A 17,411-nucleotide genomic window follows, 5' to 3' on the forward strand; every position below is an offset into this window, starting at 1 on the left:
AATGTTAATTTACTTGGAGTTGAATGATTATATACCTATTTATTTCTGGACACCTACAAGTCAAATTCTCCATATTGATAGGCCAGATTTTCTCCAATTGTAATTTTTCTTTTCTTCAAGGAAATGTTTTCATTTCCCACTGACTTCTCTATACAAATCACCGTCATCTCTTTCTGTTTAAAGTTTAATTTCATTTATTTGAAGATAAGGTCATTAATCACTCCTGTAATCTCTTGGAAAGTTTGAATAATAATAAGAAAATTTGATATGTAATATTTTCTCTTCAAATAAAATCATAAGTTATAAAGATTCAGGCATCTGAGTTTATCTTTGGCAATAGAGCTAAGAAAAGGATCAGCAGCTATGTATATTTATATGTGTCTGTTGCTTAGGATTATTTTACCGAGTAATACAATTGCAGAAATTTAAGGATTTTGTTCAAGCAAGGTGAAAAGGGAGTGCTTTATTAAATTCTGAACAAGATGGCTATCTTCAGCAGCAAATAATTAAAAATTTAAAAAATTTAAAAATTAAAAAAAATTAAATTAAATAAAATTTAAAAAAACAACAACAACAAAACAGTGGTTTGAATAAGATGATGCTCTAGTTCTCTTTCATAGAAAAGAAGGCCCAAAGTGAGCCATCATGGGCTGAGGGGGAAGCTCCATGATCACCAGAGATGCAGACCATTGTCTCCTGATGCTTCCTGGTCCTCAGTGTCCTGCCAGCCATCACAGCATCTGCCCTTCTTTCAGCCGGAAGGAGGAAGCAGGGGAGGAACTGTGAGCCCCTCACCTCAAGAATCTTTCCTGGAAGACTCGCAGAACACTTACCTTACATCTCCTTGCCCAAGCCTTCACCACCTGGTCATCCCTGGACTAGGGGAGGCTGGGAAACGTAGCCTTTGAGCTTGGCCGCTAAAAAGCATAGGCATTACTGAGAGAGAAGTTACAGAACAAATATTGGGTGGCACAAAGCACTCCGCACCACACTGATGTGCTACGAAAACACAGACTGCATCTTCTTTGCTTAAATAATACAAACAAGTATATAGTTATTTGCATGTACAACATCAAACAACTCGGGAATTTTTATTTTGTAGTGGGAATTTTTATTTTGTAGTCCATCCCAGGCATTCTGCAGTTAATAAAAAATAACGTGAATAAGTAGAAGATGGTGTCGAAGTAGCTCGGCTGGGCACAGCTCTCATGCAAAATAGAGGAGAAGAAATAGAAGTCACCTATGGCAAGACAGTGCTGCATGCATTGTCCAGGAGGTGGTTGGGATGGAAAGATGAAGAAGCCAAAAGGAAAACCATTAGTTGATAAAGTGCACAGAAAACATTGTGCTCAATAATGAAAGACTAAAAGCTTTCCCGCTGAGATCTGGAGTGAGAGAAGGAAGCCCACTCTCTCCACTGTTACTCAATATTGTGCTAGAACTTCTAGCTAGAGTAATTAGGCAAGATCAACATTCATTGGTGATATGAGCCTGTACTTAGAGAAATAAATACAGAAGGGCATACAAGACTTATCTTCAGAAAACTATAAAATATTTCTAAGAGAAGCCAAAGATGGTCTAAATAAATGGAAGGATAATCCATGTTCATGTGTTGGAAGACTAAATATCATTAAGATGTCAATTCTACTCAAACTGACCTACGGATTTAACACAGTCCTAATAAAAATTCCAACAACCTTCTTTGTAGAATTGGAAAAGCCTATTATCAAATGTATCTGGAAGGGTAAGGACCTCTGAATATCCAAAAATATCTTTAAAAAGAAGAACAAAGTTGGATGACTCTTACTTCTAGACATTAAAGCATATTATCTAGCTACAGTGTTAAGAAAAACCGCTTGGTACTGGCAGAAAGATAGACTGACCAATGGAATTGAATCTAGAGTTTGGAAATAGACCATCGAGTGATTTTCGGCAAAAGCTGTCAAACCCACTGAGCTGCACAAAACAGATTATCCAACAAATGGTGCTGGGAAAACTGGATATCCATATCTAAAAGAAAGAAAAAGAAACCCTATCTCACACCTTATACAAAAATTAACTCAAAATGGATCAAGGACCTAAATGTAAAAACTATAACAATATAACTCCTAGAAGAAAATGTAGGGAAACAGCTTCATGAATTTGGGGTAGGTGGTAGTTTCTTGGACCTTACACCTAAAGCAGGAGCAACAAAAGGAAAAAGTAGATGAATGTGACTGCCTCAAAATTAAAAGCATTTGTATTTCAAATGATTTTGTTAAGAAGGTAAAAAGACAGCCAGTTCAATAGGAAAAAAGTCTGCAAAAACCACATCTCTAACAAGGGTTTGATTTCCACATTATACAAGAAAACATACAACTTAATGACAAAAAATTACAAGCAACACAGTTAAAAAAATAGGCAAAAGACTTGAATAGACATTTTTCCAAAGAGGAAATACAAGTGGTCAAAAGTCACATGAAAAGATACTCAACATCACTAGCTATTAGGTAGATGTAAATCAAAACTAGATAACATTTCACATCAAAAGAATGGCCATTATTAAAAAGAAAAAACCGAACGAACAGAAAACTACAAGTGCTAGAGAGGATGTCGAGATACAGGGACATACCTTCCCTGTTGGTAGAAGCGTAAAATAGTGCAGCCTGTGGAAGACAGTTTGGTGGTTCCTCAGGAAACTAAATAAACAATTGCAACATAATCTAACAATCTCCCTACTAGGAATATATTCTGAAGAACTGAAAGCAAGGGTGTGAACAGATATTTACACACCCATGTTCCTAGCAGCATTATTCACAATTGCTAAAAGACGGAAACAACCTATGTGTCTGTCAACCGCGGAATGGATAAAAAAAATGTGGTATATACATATGATAGAATAGTATTCAGCTGTAAGAAGAATGAAGCATATGACAGCATGGAGGAACCTTGAGGATATTATGTTGAGTGAACTAAGCCAGACACAAAAGGATGAATATTATATGGTCTCACTGGTAAGAACCAAATACAATGAATAGACTTATGGAGTTGGACTATGAAGTATAGGTTGATGGGAGATGGAACGTGGACTGAGAAGGGGGAGCTGTTGCTGGATGTATGTAGAATGCTAAATAAGGTCAAATGTAAATATGTGGTAATAGATGGAGTTGATGGTAGCACATTATAATGAGTGTAATAAACACTGTTGATTTGTGGATGTGATTGTGGTTGAAACAGTCTAGGGAGGTTAATGTTAGTTGGAGGACAGCTGGAGGTAATAGAGGAATGTATAACAGTGATTTTGGCAGTGGATGAAGATTGTGGTTAATAATATAAATACAGAAATGTTTTACTACAGGGTGTTAAGAATGTGGTGATAGATGGGAAAATATAACTAATTTAACTTATAGACTATAGTCACCAATAATACTGTAATATTTTTGTAGCAGAATCAAAGAAGGGACTATACCAATCCTAAAGGAAAAAAGAATATGGGGTTTAGTTTCATGAAATATTAATGTGATTAAGCATGTTTTTTCTCTTCTTCATTTTCTTCATTAACAAGGAGACCTGGATTATGTCATTTGACCAATCTGTGCTCATCTGTGTGTCTCTCCAAACACTGGAGGAACAAATGAGTTTCTTTTCAGGATTAGATGAGATAAAAGTGCCTTGACAGAACTTTTTCCAAGTAATGCTTTCATAACTTTTGGAGGTGCTTTTTGTCTGTTATTTTATTTTTTTGAATTTGAAAGAAAGTCTGAAAAAAATACTGATGTGTTTGGTGATTTTATGGAATGTTTATTCTGTACAGGTACTGTTCTAAACACTCTACTTGTATTAACTTTATTTACGTGTATTTGTTTTTCACAAAACACAATTGAGATAGAGATTTTTAATATGTCCATTTTACAAATAAGGAAGCTGAGGTAGTGTGCATTGGACCATGAGGCCGTCTGCTTTCGGCTGACACCTTCCTGATGAAGAGAGCTTTGAATATCTTGATTTGAGAATCATTCTCCTTGACTATTTCTAAGTCTAAAATTTAAAAATATATGATGATGTCAACAAACTATCCTATCATTTTTTTCTTTAATATTAGTATCTCCCTTGCACAATCTCAATTGATAATCGATTAGCAGAAATATAACGAAGACCGGATATGAATTTCTCTGAAATTTCACTAAATTTATGCTTGGCATAAACCTTTAGTGACTTATATGTTTATATGCATAAATGGAAATTTTTAGTGAAATTTCTCTTGGTACCATTCTATCTAGTGGTATGAATTAGGAAGTTGTTTGGAAAAACAAAACTCACTTGGTGGGTCAAATTCATGTAAGACTTCCAAGTTATAGACAGAGAATGATGAAAATTCCTCAATCTGCTTCTGAACATGTTTTCCAATAATATCTTTTGGTAAATCCTGAAAACTCTGCTCAAGTTCCTTTTTCATTTTTTTCTTTCCTAGATATTACTTCTATAATTTTTAAAGACTTCTTTCTGAATAGGAATGCTTAGTATAAAAATGAACATCCATAATTCCTGCTTATTTTTCTCTTGTTGCCTTTTTGTACAGTTTCAAATTATCCAGTCTTTTAACATAACTGCTAAGGCACACCTGAAAATGTTTTGCACATTGGACTTGTAAACAGGAATTCGATGCTGAGATCCTCAAAGGCTGCCTAACATCATATGAATTCTATTTTATATCCCTCCCTTGTTTTCCTCCTAAATAGACCTAGTGATGTTACCCCAAAGCCCTTCTCAGGGAGTTGGTCAACAGTAACCTTTTCTCTCTCTACACAGCCTACCCAGCCCTCGCGACCTGTTCCCATGAGCACTGCAGTGCTTTCTGCTGTCGGTGATCAAAGGTCTCCAGATAATTCAGCTCAGGGACCTTGAAAATCAATCCTTCCCCTCATAATGAAAGAAGGAAAGGGAGGATTTCCCTGTTAAAATCTGAATGCCCATCCCCAAAACAGAGAATATCTATAACTGCAAGCAAGACAGTTCCATCCATCTGCCCCTTGGATCTAAGCCCCCTCCCAGTTGGAAGAAGAGTGAGCTTCACCATCCCCAAATCCTCAAGACTGAGGAATGATCAAACATAAGAAAGGAATACAACTATGGACCAAGTGGACTTATTACTATTCTAGCAAAGGAAGAACTTGTATCACTGATATAAAGGCAGAGGTTCTAAGGGGAGGGAAGAGGGAAGAATAGGTGTAACATGGGACATTTTGAGGACATTGGAATTGTTCTGCATGACTTTGCAATGATGGGTACAGGCCATTACACGTTTTGCTAAAACCTACAAAACTGTTCAATAAAAAGTGTCAACCATAACCCAAAATAGAGTCGATGGTTAGTAGCAGTGCTTCAATATGTGTTCATCAATTGAAACAAATGCACCACACTATTGAAAGATGTTGCTAATAGGGAAAAGAGTGGGAGGGGAAGGAGATGAGGTATGTGGGAATCCCCTATATTTTTGATATAACATTTATGAAATCTAAAGCTTCTTTAAAAATAATAGTAAATGCTACTGAACCTTCTCATCCAGCTCCACACCATACGGAACAAGAGAATATGCACATGGATCTTCTCTCATCTGCAATCAGAGCTCGGCACCACCCATCATGCTCTTTCTCTTCTGGCAAATCCTGTCTCAGTTCTAGCACCAGCTCCTCAGGGAATCTTCCTTGAGTCTCACCTCTATCCCACTCTCCCAGCTACGCTATAATCAATCCTTCACCGTCTGTCCCTTCCTTGAGTCACAGAGGGTCTGGAGGAAGGCACTGGGTCCTTCATCCTAAATCCCTGGGAACTGGCTCAGTGCTCAAAACACGGTAGAAGTTCAGTCGTTGCCTTCGCATTGGTGAGCTGTGGATAAATGTTAGTTTCTTCCAGCAGAGTGTGTATAAATTGTCTAGAAGAAATCTTTTTAATATGCTAAGTTTTCCCAAACAAGAAACTCATTTGTGTGTATTTCCAGGGCTGTTATTCATAACTTCTTGACCTTAAATCCACGTAAAGCTGACAGTGTTAAGGCCACAGGTGTAACATGGGGCATTTTGGGGACATTGGGATTGTTCGGCATGACTTTGCCATGATGGATACAGGCCATTACACATTTTGTCAAAATCTGTAAAATTGTGTAGTGTAAAGTGTAAAACCATAATGGGTGTGGGGTATATAGGAATTGCCCATATTTTCTATGTACTATTTAAGTAATCTAAGTTCTTTAAAAATAAAGAAAAAAAAGTTACTAAGCTTAAAAGGCCATACGGTGATCAAATGGTATTCTTCCTAAACTTTTAAACGCCCACTAAAAGACCTTCTATTTATCCAGGACATTACAGTTAATATAAAGTAATACAGAGAGTTACTTCTTTTGATTCTTAAAACTAGCCCATGTAGTTAAACACCCAGATTTGAATCCCCAGTTTAAGACCACACTATCAGCCAGAGGTAGACCCAAGAACCCTTGGGCTCTGAATTCCTGTTATCCTTCCAATTCCTTCCAGGAGTTGTTCCTTCCTTTCTCCCAGCCATCAGACCCATAGTCCATTACCAGAAAGTAGAGACAGGAATTCTACTTAATTCTGAATTTCTTCAGACATAAAGACGATTTTTTTAACAGTCCAAGGATTGAAATTTCTGAAAAAATTACCAAGTTTTGCTGAAGAAAGAATACATTTTGAATTGTTCTTTCCATTTTCTAAGGCCCATGGCAATGCCATCTTTATGTTTATGCTCAGTCTGGATGCTTGAGACCCCTGGTATATTACTTGTCACCAAGGAAATATCCTTAAATATACCACGTCTTCTTAGGGCATGTTGGTGCCTGGTAACCTGTTGATTCTCATCTGGTTAGTGGAAGTCTTTCCTTTTTTTTTTCTCATTTCACATTATTGGAGAAGCAGGGAATTCCTTGCAATGGGAGGAAGCATGAGCAGCAGAAATACCTGTTTCTTATCATAAATTATAAGGACACTACAATAATAAGAGTAAGAAGATGATGACCCAAAATCACCATTGCTGTAAAAAATGAGGAGGAATAGAGATAAATGGTCTGCACATACATAGTCACGTGGCCCTAAAGGACATTTCTAGGACTCATGCCCCCATGTGTTTACGGGCTTTGGTAAGGCCTCAGGTAGCATGGAAGCAACTCAATCTTCATTAAAGAAATCATCAAGCTACTTAGGAGCCTGTTGCTAAAACAGCTCAGGTTTTCCCTAAACATGAGAAACCAGGGCTGGTACTTCATACCTTTACTCGCCCATAGACCTGAGAAAATGTCTGATGGTGGAAGGAAGGAGTGATTATATGAATGAGAGTAAGGGCCCTGATGCTCCCAGCAGGTGCACGAGGTGCTGAGGCCCCTTAGCCCCCAAATCTTCTCCCGTCCTCCCCCTGAGGCTGCTGTCTCACCCCCCCGCCCCCCGGCTCTTCTGGGTAAGAGGGAGGGGTTTCCTCTAACCTCCCAGGTGAGTGGGGATGATCACCTTTCATTCCTGTTTATCCCCTTGCAAAGCTGGGAGGGACAGAATTTGAAGGGCCAAGACCCAGAGGCAGGCTCATTTCCTGTGTCCAGGTGAGCGGCCTGGGGGGACAAGGAGACATGGGGAAAAACCCACCTCCCTGCGCACACGGCGCCCAGAACTGCTGGGCCTCAGGCGCGGCGCAGGGCAGGACAGGAACGGCCAGACGCGGGCGGCTGAGGCTCTAGGATGTCATCCCTCCTGCGCTAGCTCCACGCACCACCTGCTGCAGGGTGCCTGCTGGGCAGCTCACAGCAGGGCACAGCCAGCCGCGGGGCCTCCGGGGCCTGAAGCACAGGTCTACCCACTGCCAGTGCTCAGCGCCCCTGGCCTCCCCCTGGAATGAAGGTGAGGTGGTTTGAGGCCACTCTGCTGGACCTTTTCCCCCTTCCTCTCCAGGAAATGGCCTAAAACTGGAATGTGACTTGAAGCTACACTGAGAATCTTTAGGAGAGGAATAGGATCAGCAGAGCCCGTGTACCCTCCAGCCACCGGGAGCCACAGGCTGAGGAGGAGCCAAGGAAAGGGAGGCTTTCTCTGAGGGAGAGTTAGAGGGAGACTGGAAGGCTCTGCACGGCTGTGGTTGAAAGCAATCCTGCACTGATAGAGTAATGAAAGGAGCCGAAATAACCTGCTTTCTAAGAAACTATTTTCTAATTGAGAATTTACATATGGACCTGTCATACTCGTTTTAATAGACCTGCCATCTGCTTCCTTTAAAATCCCTCCAAAATGCACAGAAGCATCACTGCATTTTAGACCCAGAAGTGTCATTATACGAGGTTCAATAGCTAAGTTAGGGTTTATTTAGGCCGTGAAGTGACGACAAGCACCCACTACCACCCAGAATCTATATGCACTATGATGGTGCCTATGGAAATGTGCAATTTTTTTTTTAGGTTTATGGCTCATTGGCATTATCTCAAAGAGTATGTGTCAAAAAATACTTCAACTACAAGTTCAAACTGGTAGTTAATAGAAATAGATGATAGATAGATATGTAGGTAGGTAGGTAGATAGATAATGGATGGATGGATGGATGGATGGGTAGAAGGGAGGCACATTCGACAAAGCCTCAGCTTGTTCACTTCAAAGAGACCAATGTTTAGAAAGACAAGGAGAAGGTGAGAAGATGCCCAGATGAAAGGAGACTATGAGGCCTGAGGATGAAATCCTCTTTGATCCCGCATTCGACTCTGGGCTGGGAGAATGCTACAACAGCATTCACAGGCCATTCAGGGGGATTTGCATATGGAAGGGGATCAAACGGCAGCCTGTGTCGATGTACATTTTCTGAATATGATAATTGCAGTGCTGTTATTGAAGAGGCTGTCCTTGATCATAAACAGGGAAAGGCTAAGTACCACCAACCTCCTCTCAGATACTAATAATAGCAAAATTATTAATAATTATATTATTTTATTATTATGCATTAGGGAAATGTTACAAAATGCACACAGTGAATCTTGGTGAATGGACATGGGAACGCATAGTACTATTGTTGCAACTTTCCTGTGAGGTTGGAATATTTTAAATAAAGACCTTTTAAAGAAAGTGAAGATCTTTAAACTGCTCTTTCCTGCCTCCCACTCCATTTACAGATGAGAATTTGAGTTTCAAAGCAAGTAAGTGAAAGGCACCAAGTGTTAGTTGAAGGAGTACTAAAACCTAGATTTCTTCAGTCCCGCAAAAATGTTTTTCCACTTCTCCAGACCCTAAGAAAACACAGCTTTCTTCTTCCTCTTCTCCTCCCCTGCCTTCTTCTCCTCCCCCTCCCCCTTCTCCTCCTCCTTCTTCTCCTCTTTCTTCTTCAACCTATGCCACTTTGTAGATAGGCTGGGGATTTGTTTTGGTTTTGGTTTTACTTTTGGTTTGGTTTGCTTTAATTTTGTTTTTAAAAGAGTTTTAGATTACAGGAAAAGTTACGTTGAAAACATAGGGGATTCTCATATACCTACCCCTATCCCCCTCATATTTTCCCACATTAATCATATCTTACATTAATGTGATACATTTGTTACAAAGGATGAACAAATACTGATGCATTGCTATTATCCATGGTATAATGGTGGGTAGTTTACATTGTGGTTTACTCTTTGCACCATACAATTTTATAGGTTTTGACAAAATGTATAATGGCCTGTAACCGTCATTGCAGTATCAGCAGAACAATTCCAGTGCCCTGTGCTCCTCTTCCCCCTCCTGCCCTCAGAACCTCTGGTAAACACTATCTTTATATCAGTGTCAAAGTTCTTCTGTGACTGCAATAATAAGTCCACTTTGGTCCATGGTTGCACTCCCCCCTTATGCTTGTCCAATCCTCAATCCTGAGGATTTGGGGATGGTGATATCCCCCAACCTACACTGAAAGGGCTTAGAGCTTATGGGGCAGATGGGATGGAAGGAGCTGTTTTGCTCGCAGTCGCAGACACTCTGTTTTTTGGAATGGAAGTTGCCCATCATCATCATTTTGTTAGTTGTCCTGGGCGAGTCTGCTGAAATTCAGGGCTCAACCGGCATATGAAGGAAGATTTAAGTCTCTGAGACATATATTTAATGGGTATAGTAATTAGAGGTTCAAATAAACAGCGTAGAAGAATTGTGTGTAGCGAAGGTATAAATGAATCTGACTCTGTTACATGGGGGAAATAGGTTGTCATATATTCCAAGGAAGGCCCACCGGCAGGGGGCTGACTTTGTGGGGTGGTGTGCCTTGCCCATAGAGTCCTGATGACTCCAGAGCCCTCGGGAGCCCCGCTGTTTGAGGCGCCATTTACTGAGGCAGTCAATGAGGTCCTGCTGAGATGTGCAGAAGCGTAACCTCTGGAGGGACCTCCCGACTCACTTTGAAATATCTTAGTCATAAAAACTCTTTTGTATTTAAATTTTCCCCCTTTTGGTCGAGGTCTGTTCCAGCTGTATTGCGGCTGGCCCTTGGCAATGATCCCCTGCTGCCCAGGGTGCTCATCCCCGGGAATATGTCTCATGTAGACCGATTTTTTTTAAATTCTTCTCTTTGAAGACACAGTTTGTTCTATTTTCAGACAAAAACAGGAAGGAAAGCAGGATCAGGTAAAAACTGTTCTTACCTTCTTGCTGCACTAATTAATAGACACTGAACACATTTTATTCTATCTCAGGTCTCAACCGTAGCCAAATACATGCAGAAGCAGGCCAGTTTGTATGGAAGTGGCATTGCTGAAGGTTTGAGGAAACAGCTCTCTTCATCATAGAGCTACAGGGAAAAGAATTTTGCTCACCCTTGTTCCAGGCAAGCCCTGCCAGCCTGCAAGGGCAGCCTCTTTGCCGCCGAGCAGAGTTGGAGTTTCACTTGATATCCTGTGCACGAGCTCCCTAACCATCCTTAGCAGGAAGAGAGAACTGTGGATTTCCAGAGGGACTTTCGTCTATCCCATTAAATTGCTGGCAGAGTTTTCAACACTGGAAATAAGATTCAAGGTCAACCAATGTTTTGAAAGGCATCTAAGCTATCTGACAAATAAAGACAGCATTCCACAGCCCAAAGTGAGTCAGGCAACGTCAAGGATTTGTCATGTTTATTAGTTGCCTTTTCCTTTTAAATTTAATTCATAAGAGAGTGTTCAGGGCTGGAACTCTATGATGAGAAACTTTGTATTCAACCTGGAGAAATCCATTTAAACTAATTTTAGCACAGGTTCCCCACCGGTAAAATGAGGATAAAATAACGCTATTCTTCATTTCTGCTTTATAAAACCAATAACTTCATTTAGTGTTCATATTAATGTACTTAATCAAATCCTGCTTTGTTTCAACATACGGTCATGATATAACATTACAAATAATCAAATGAAGAAATTGGGCTGCAGAAAGAGAAGTGAAGGGGAAGAAGGTTAAACATTTAATAGTAAATATCCTCCTGGGCCCTCTATCATTCCTTGCTGTGAGCTGCAGAATCTCTGTGCTTTCTAGCTTCTACCATGGACACACTCATAGAAATACATACATATGAAAATTTATACATAAATATACAGATATGAATGTATAAAATAATTTAGAAATGAATATATATTTAGATACATATATATATATGAAATATAAAAATAAAATAAATACGTGTAAAGATACTCATTACAAGTAATTGGCTTGCACAACTGTGGGAGCTGGTGAGACTGAACTCTATAGGACAGGCTGTAAGATGGAAACTGAAAAAGGAGATGTTGAAGTTCTTAGTCCAAATTATTCAGGTGAAGCTGGCTAGCTAGAAATTCTGGCAAGAGTCAGTGCTGAAGTTGAGGCAGAAATTCTTCTGACCTCTGAAACTCTAAGACCTCCAACTGATTGGATGAGGAGTCTCCCCCATTGTTGAGGGAAATCTCCTTTGTTGATTGTAGATGCAATCAACTACGTATAGATGCAAATCCCACCTATGAAATATCACCACAGTCACCAAGAGAAAAATTACATAGAAACAAAACAGTACCAGCTGGAGCAATATATCCTTTTTTCCCCCTCTAGTCCTTACTAGATCCTGAAGGAGTGAGTAAAAGGTAGGGGAGAAGATGGAGCAAAGAAAGTTCTAGAATGGACTGAAAATCTTCCCCTCTTCTGGTCTATGAAGCCCATCTGCACTCTCACTGAGATGGGGGGTGAGAAACTGGCATTTTATTTTCAATTTCATGAACTTTATAATATTTGAAACTACATTGCTCTAACAACTGAAAGGGATCAGACATCTTTCCATGAGTCAAGGGAAGGGAAGCTGGTTGAGCTTATTTGGAGGTATGGCTGGGAAAAATGTGCTTGTTTCAAGGGATGTCACCTATGGAGTTCAGCCTGTTCCACAAATCAAGGGCATGTGATTTGCCAGAACCACCTGGTGCAAAGGATCCAGTTTTTCAGCTGTCACTTGCTGTCTTCACCCCAAGGGATATGTTCCCATCGTGTGCCAAGTGACTATGGAAGAAGCTCTTTTGTGCTGCTTTCTGTCCATCCAGATCCAGGGAAGGGCTTGCCAGGAAACCTCCGTGACCATGCTTTTGAGTTTCTAGATGATTATGCATCAAGACCCAGTTATTAATTTATAATGCATTCAGAAAGTCCAAACACTTTTTCTCCAATACAAAAGAAACTCATATGACTTCCCAACTTTGTAGAGTGAAAACCTCCATCTTTTGAGAATTTAAAATGGGCCACTGTTTATGATAGATGCTTTATATCTTTATCACTAGTTATCACAACAAATCATGCAGAGAGATTCAGAGAAGTTGTGAGACTTGTCCCAAATCACAGAGTGAGAAGATGGTGGATTAGAACCCAGATTTCCCTTCCTCCAACGTCCCGTTCTTTCCCATGGTTTTACTGTCCTGATTCCCTCATTCATTTATTCATTTACCCCACATGCACCCACTCTGTGTAAACTGTATCTGAAGCGTCAGACTCAGGATTATGGGAGATAGAAGAGGAAGACTGAAGTCTGAAGTAGGACACGTCTTTCTTTCTTTTTTTTGTCTTTATTTTTTAATATTACATTAAAAAAAATGAGGTCCCCATATACCCCCCATCCCCCTCACCCCACTCCTCCCCCGATAACAACAATCTCCTCCATTATCATGAGACATTCACTGCATTTGCTGAATACATCTCTGAGCACTACTGCACCTCATGGTCAATGGTCCACATCTTTGCCCACACTCTCCCACAGTCCAGCCAGTGGGCCATGGGAGGACATACAATGTCCAGTAACTGTCCCTGCAGCACCACCCAGGACAACTCCAAGTCCCGAAAACACTCCCACATCACCTCTCTTCCTCCCACTCCCTACCCCCAGCAGCCACCATGGCCACCTTCTCCACACCAATGTCACATTTTCTTCGATTACTAATCACAATAGTTCATGAATAGAATATCAGTAAGTCCACTCTAATCCATACTCTATTCCTCCATCCTGTGGACCTTGGAATGGTTGTGTCCACTCCACATCTATATCAAGAGTGGGCTTAGATTTCACATGGATGCTGGATGCAATCCTCCTGCTTTCAGTTGTAGGCACTCTTGGCTCCCTGGTGTGGTGGTTGACTTTCTTCACCCCCATGTTAGCTGAGTGGGGTAAGTCCAATAAACCAGAGTGTAGGAGCTGAAGTCTGTTGAGGCTCAGGACCTGGCTATCACATGGTCAGGCCAGATATTCAGGTCCCCTGGGTATACATTAAACCCCAGCACCAAATACAGTTCCGGTAAAAGTAACAGGAGAGGCTTGTGAACAAAGATCACATCTGAGTCCAGCTCCATCACACAGAAACACAAACTCCAAAGTAGGGTCAACTAACATGGCACTGAACTCCATCTGCCATGACCATAGAAACTGTGGGTCTCTGTAGCCCTCAGAAGAACCAATACCTGGGGTTATAACTACTTTATCTGTTTCTGGGACTCTGCTGAGGTGTGCATAAGGGCAACCCCTCTGATAACCTCCCAGGTCTTTTTGGAGACCCATAGCCATATAAACGCATTTGTCCTTTCCATTTCCCCCTTTTATTCACGTCAAAAAGCATTTTTAACTCCTGGTATTATATGTAGATTGAGATATTCTGCTGGTCTGAGTTGACCTTTTTATTCAAGGTTATTTTCTAGTTTCATCATCAGCTGGTACTTGGTAGTAATCCCTCGGAGCCAGGGAGGCTCATCCCCAGGAGTCATGTCCCGCACTGGGGGGAAGGCAATGCATTTACATGCTGAGTTTGGCTTGGAGACTGGCCACATTTGAGCAACACGGAGGCTCTCAGGGGGTAACCCTTAGGCACGCTGCAGCTCTAGGCCTTGTTCTTATTTCAGGTGCACAGGCTCAGAAGCATAGTCATTAGTATCAAGGGCTCATTGTTGGACCTTCCTTCTTTTTTGGTCTTTGCCGTTGCACTTGGGGGATTGTTGCTGTTCCTTTAGGGACTATGATAGAGCTCCCCTGGCTAGGAACTCAGCACGCCCTCAGCTGTTGTTTTTAATTGTAACCACTATGAAAATATCCAAACATTTTTATGTACCCTGGATATATGCCCTGGAGAACTCCCTGCCAACCATGTGTCCCCTGTCAATAACATCCCACATCAGTATTCCTCCCCTACCATTGTTGAACCTCTCTGTGATCCAAAACTTCTTCAAAAGTGAAGCCAAATATATTGCCAGGTTCCATTAATAGTAAAATGGAATATAGTGAAGAGTTTAAAGGTTAGATATAGAATACATATTAACTTAGAAAACTTAAGGTAAAAATAAATTGGAGTATCAAAAAATTTAAAAATGCCTTCCATCACTGCAATAAGTACTGCCCTGTATGCAAATTGGCAAGGCAACTACTTCCGTCTTTTCCTCAGTGTCTATGTCCTCTTTTTCTTTTCTTTTTCTAATTATTAAGCTTATCTTCACAAAAGTTTTAGATCACAGTAATTCATATATACAATATACAGTACTCCCACATATCCAACATAAAGCCCTTTTTCATTCCACAGCAATAATCTTTTTACATATTCATACTATATTTACTGAAACTGATGTACAGATATTGAGACAATAGCTTTCAAACAAGGTAACATGTGTGTTTACATTGTGTTTTATATTTTAGACTATATAATTTTCTAAATTTTCAGTTATGATTTACATTTTAGCCTATCAGCCCCTATATATTTTTGGTGTAATTTTACATGTCTTATATCCATCCTTGCATACTCTTGTGGAACACTTCTATTGCCCACACAGTTACATTGGATCCATCTATTCGATACCTCTTTCCCCCTCCCTTTAGGGCCCACAGCGACAGTCAATCTTCATTGCTTGAAGGGTCATGTTCAGAGATACTTGCAACAGTGTTGAGGGCTTGACATGCTCAACTGTCCTAATGCCCTGGGAGCCACCATTTCTCTCGAGAGATACAGTTACCTCTATTTGAGAACATCAGACATGCCTTTCTTATCCTCAAATATTTTTACCTCCCTGGTGCAGCAGGATGTTATGATGAAAAGCTTGAAAAAGTTAGGGAACAAGTATGTAGGAAAGGAAAAACAACACAAACTTGGTGAAACTATTTAAGAATGAAAAAGAGGGCAGCAACAAGCTTGCTGGTGAGGTGCTTTTAGGAACGTGGCTCCTTGACTTTGTGACTCTGTCTTCAATTCCAAGGGAAAGACGAGCACTGAAAGGATTCTGTTCACTCAGTTCATTTACTCTGGACCCTGGCATAGTGAGGTACTGGGCAGCCCCTCTTTTGTGTGCATGTGTGTGTGTGCATGTGTGTATACAATCACACACGTGTGCATTTAGGATCCCTGAAGAGAAGTCTTTATCTTGGAAATTTAGGAAGGCAGTAAAAGAATTAGTTAAGAATGACTTTATCTAAAACTGAACATATCAGACCAAACTCGTGCATGCTAACTGTGGTGGGCAGAATAATGCCGCCCAACACCCCATCCCCCAAAGCTCCATGTCCTAATCCCAGAGTCTGTGACTAGGTAGGTTTCATGGCAAAGGAGACAGAGCTGGCAGATGCAGTAGAATAGGGTGATTATCCTGAATTCTATGGGTGAGCCCAGTGCAATTACAAGGAGTCTTTAAATGTAGAAGATGGAAGCAGAGAGGTCAGTACCAGGATGACGTGATCTGAGACAAGCTCCAGCCACCTTTGCTGGCTTTGAAGGTGGAGTAAGAGACCATGAGCCAAGGATGTGGGTACCTCTAAAAGCTAGAAAAGAAGAGAAATGACTCCCCCCATTTTCCAGAAAGGAATGCAGCCCAGCTGAGATCTCGATTTTAACCCAGGGAGGCCCATTTCAGACTTCCAACATCCAGGTCTCTAAGAAAATAAATTTATGTTGCTTTAATCCACTGAGTTTATGGTAATTTGTTACAGAAATAATGGAAAGTTAATGCTGTAACTATTAATACTTTCTAATAAAATTCCGATAGATATCCAGGGAGCTCTGAGTTCAGTGTCCAAGTGTTCTCAATAAGGAACATCTGATGACCCTGAACCAGTGATCAATGCCCTGAACGCTCTTGGTTCTGGGGTCCCCCCTGACAGGTACTCCCCAGGAATGGAGGCATGTCTATCTTTATCACCAGGCTAGAAGAACTGTCTGCTCAAAATAATTTAAAAAACCAAAAGTAACTCAATTTCCAGATTTCAGAGTGCAACACTCATCTATAACAGACTATTTTTCTCTTGCTATTTTTTTGTCAAAATTTTCTCTTTCCCTTGTTCTATAGCCCATCCCAAATATACCAAAAGCTCTTTAAGGAACAAGCTGTCTTATTCATATTTTGTGTCTCACACAATGCTAAAGACACTCAATAAATATTGAATTAACAAAGGAATGTATGATGGCAAAGAAACAGCAGAGTATGAGAATTTGCTAGACATTGGGGAGCTAGCTGTTGGAAAGGGTTGACTCTGTATGAGTCTAGACCTACCTATGCTTTTTATGGAATGAACTAAATTATTTTAAAATACTATGCTAGAAACTATAGGAAAACACTATAAATCACTAGAAGATAATTTTTGTAACCCTTTTATCTTGGAGCTCATATCCCTGTGAATTAAACCCTAACAATATTTTGATGATGTTATCTTAGGGATCAGAAGAGCATGGTTTTTTGGCTCTTTAAATTGTGCTTAATGTACACATATTAAAAAAAAAACAAAACTCCAAATAGAGGCATAGAAATCAGCCACAAAATCCCAGTGAGCCTTTACTTGCCAAATACAGTAACATTTCCCCCCACATTAAATCTATTATGTGTAGCTCAATCTACTGAAGTGAGTTTCTAGTTTCCAGAGTGGGGCTTTGTGTGATCAGCTTTGGGTACTGGATTTGAAGACAACAAGCAGGCAGTCCTTGCCAACCCACACCCATG

The sequence above is a fragment of the Dasypus novemcinctus genome, chromosome 2 (assembly GCF_030445035.2).
Source record: "Dasypus novemcinctus isolate mDasNov1 chromosome 2, mDasNov1.1.hap2, whole genome shotgun sequence".
Lineage (NCBI taxonomy): Eukaryota > Metazoa > Chordata > Mammalia > Cingulata > Dasypodidae > Dasypus > Dasypus novemcinctus.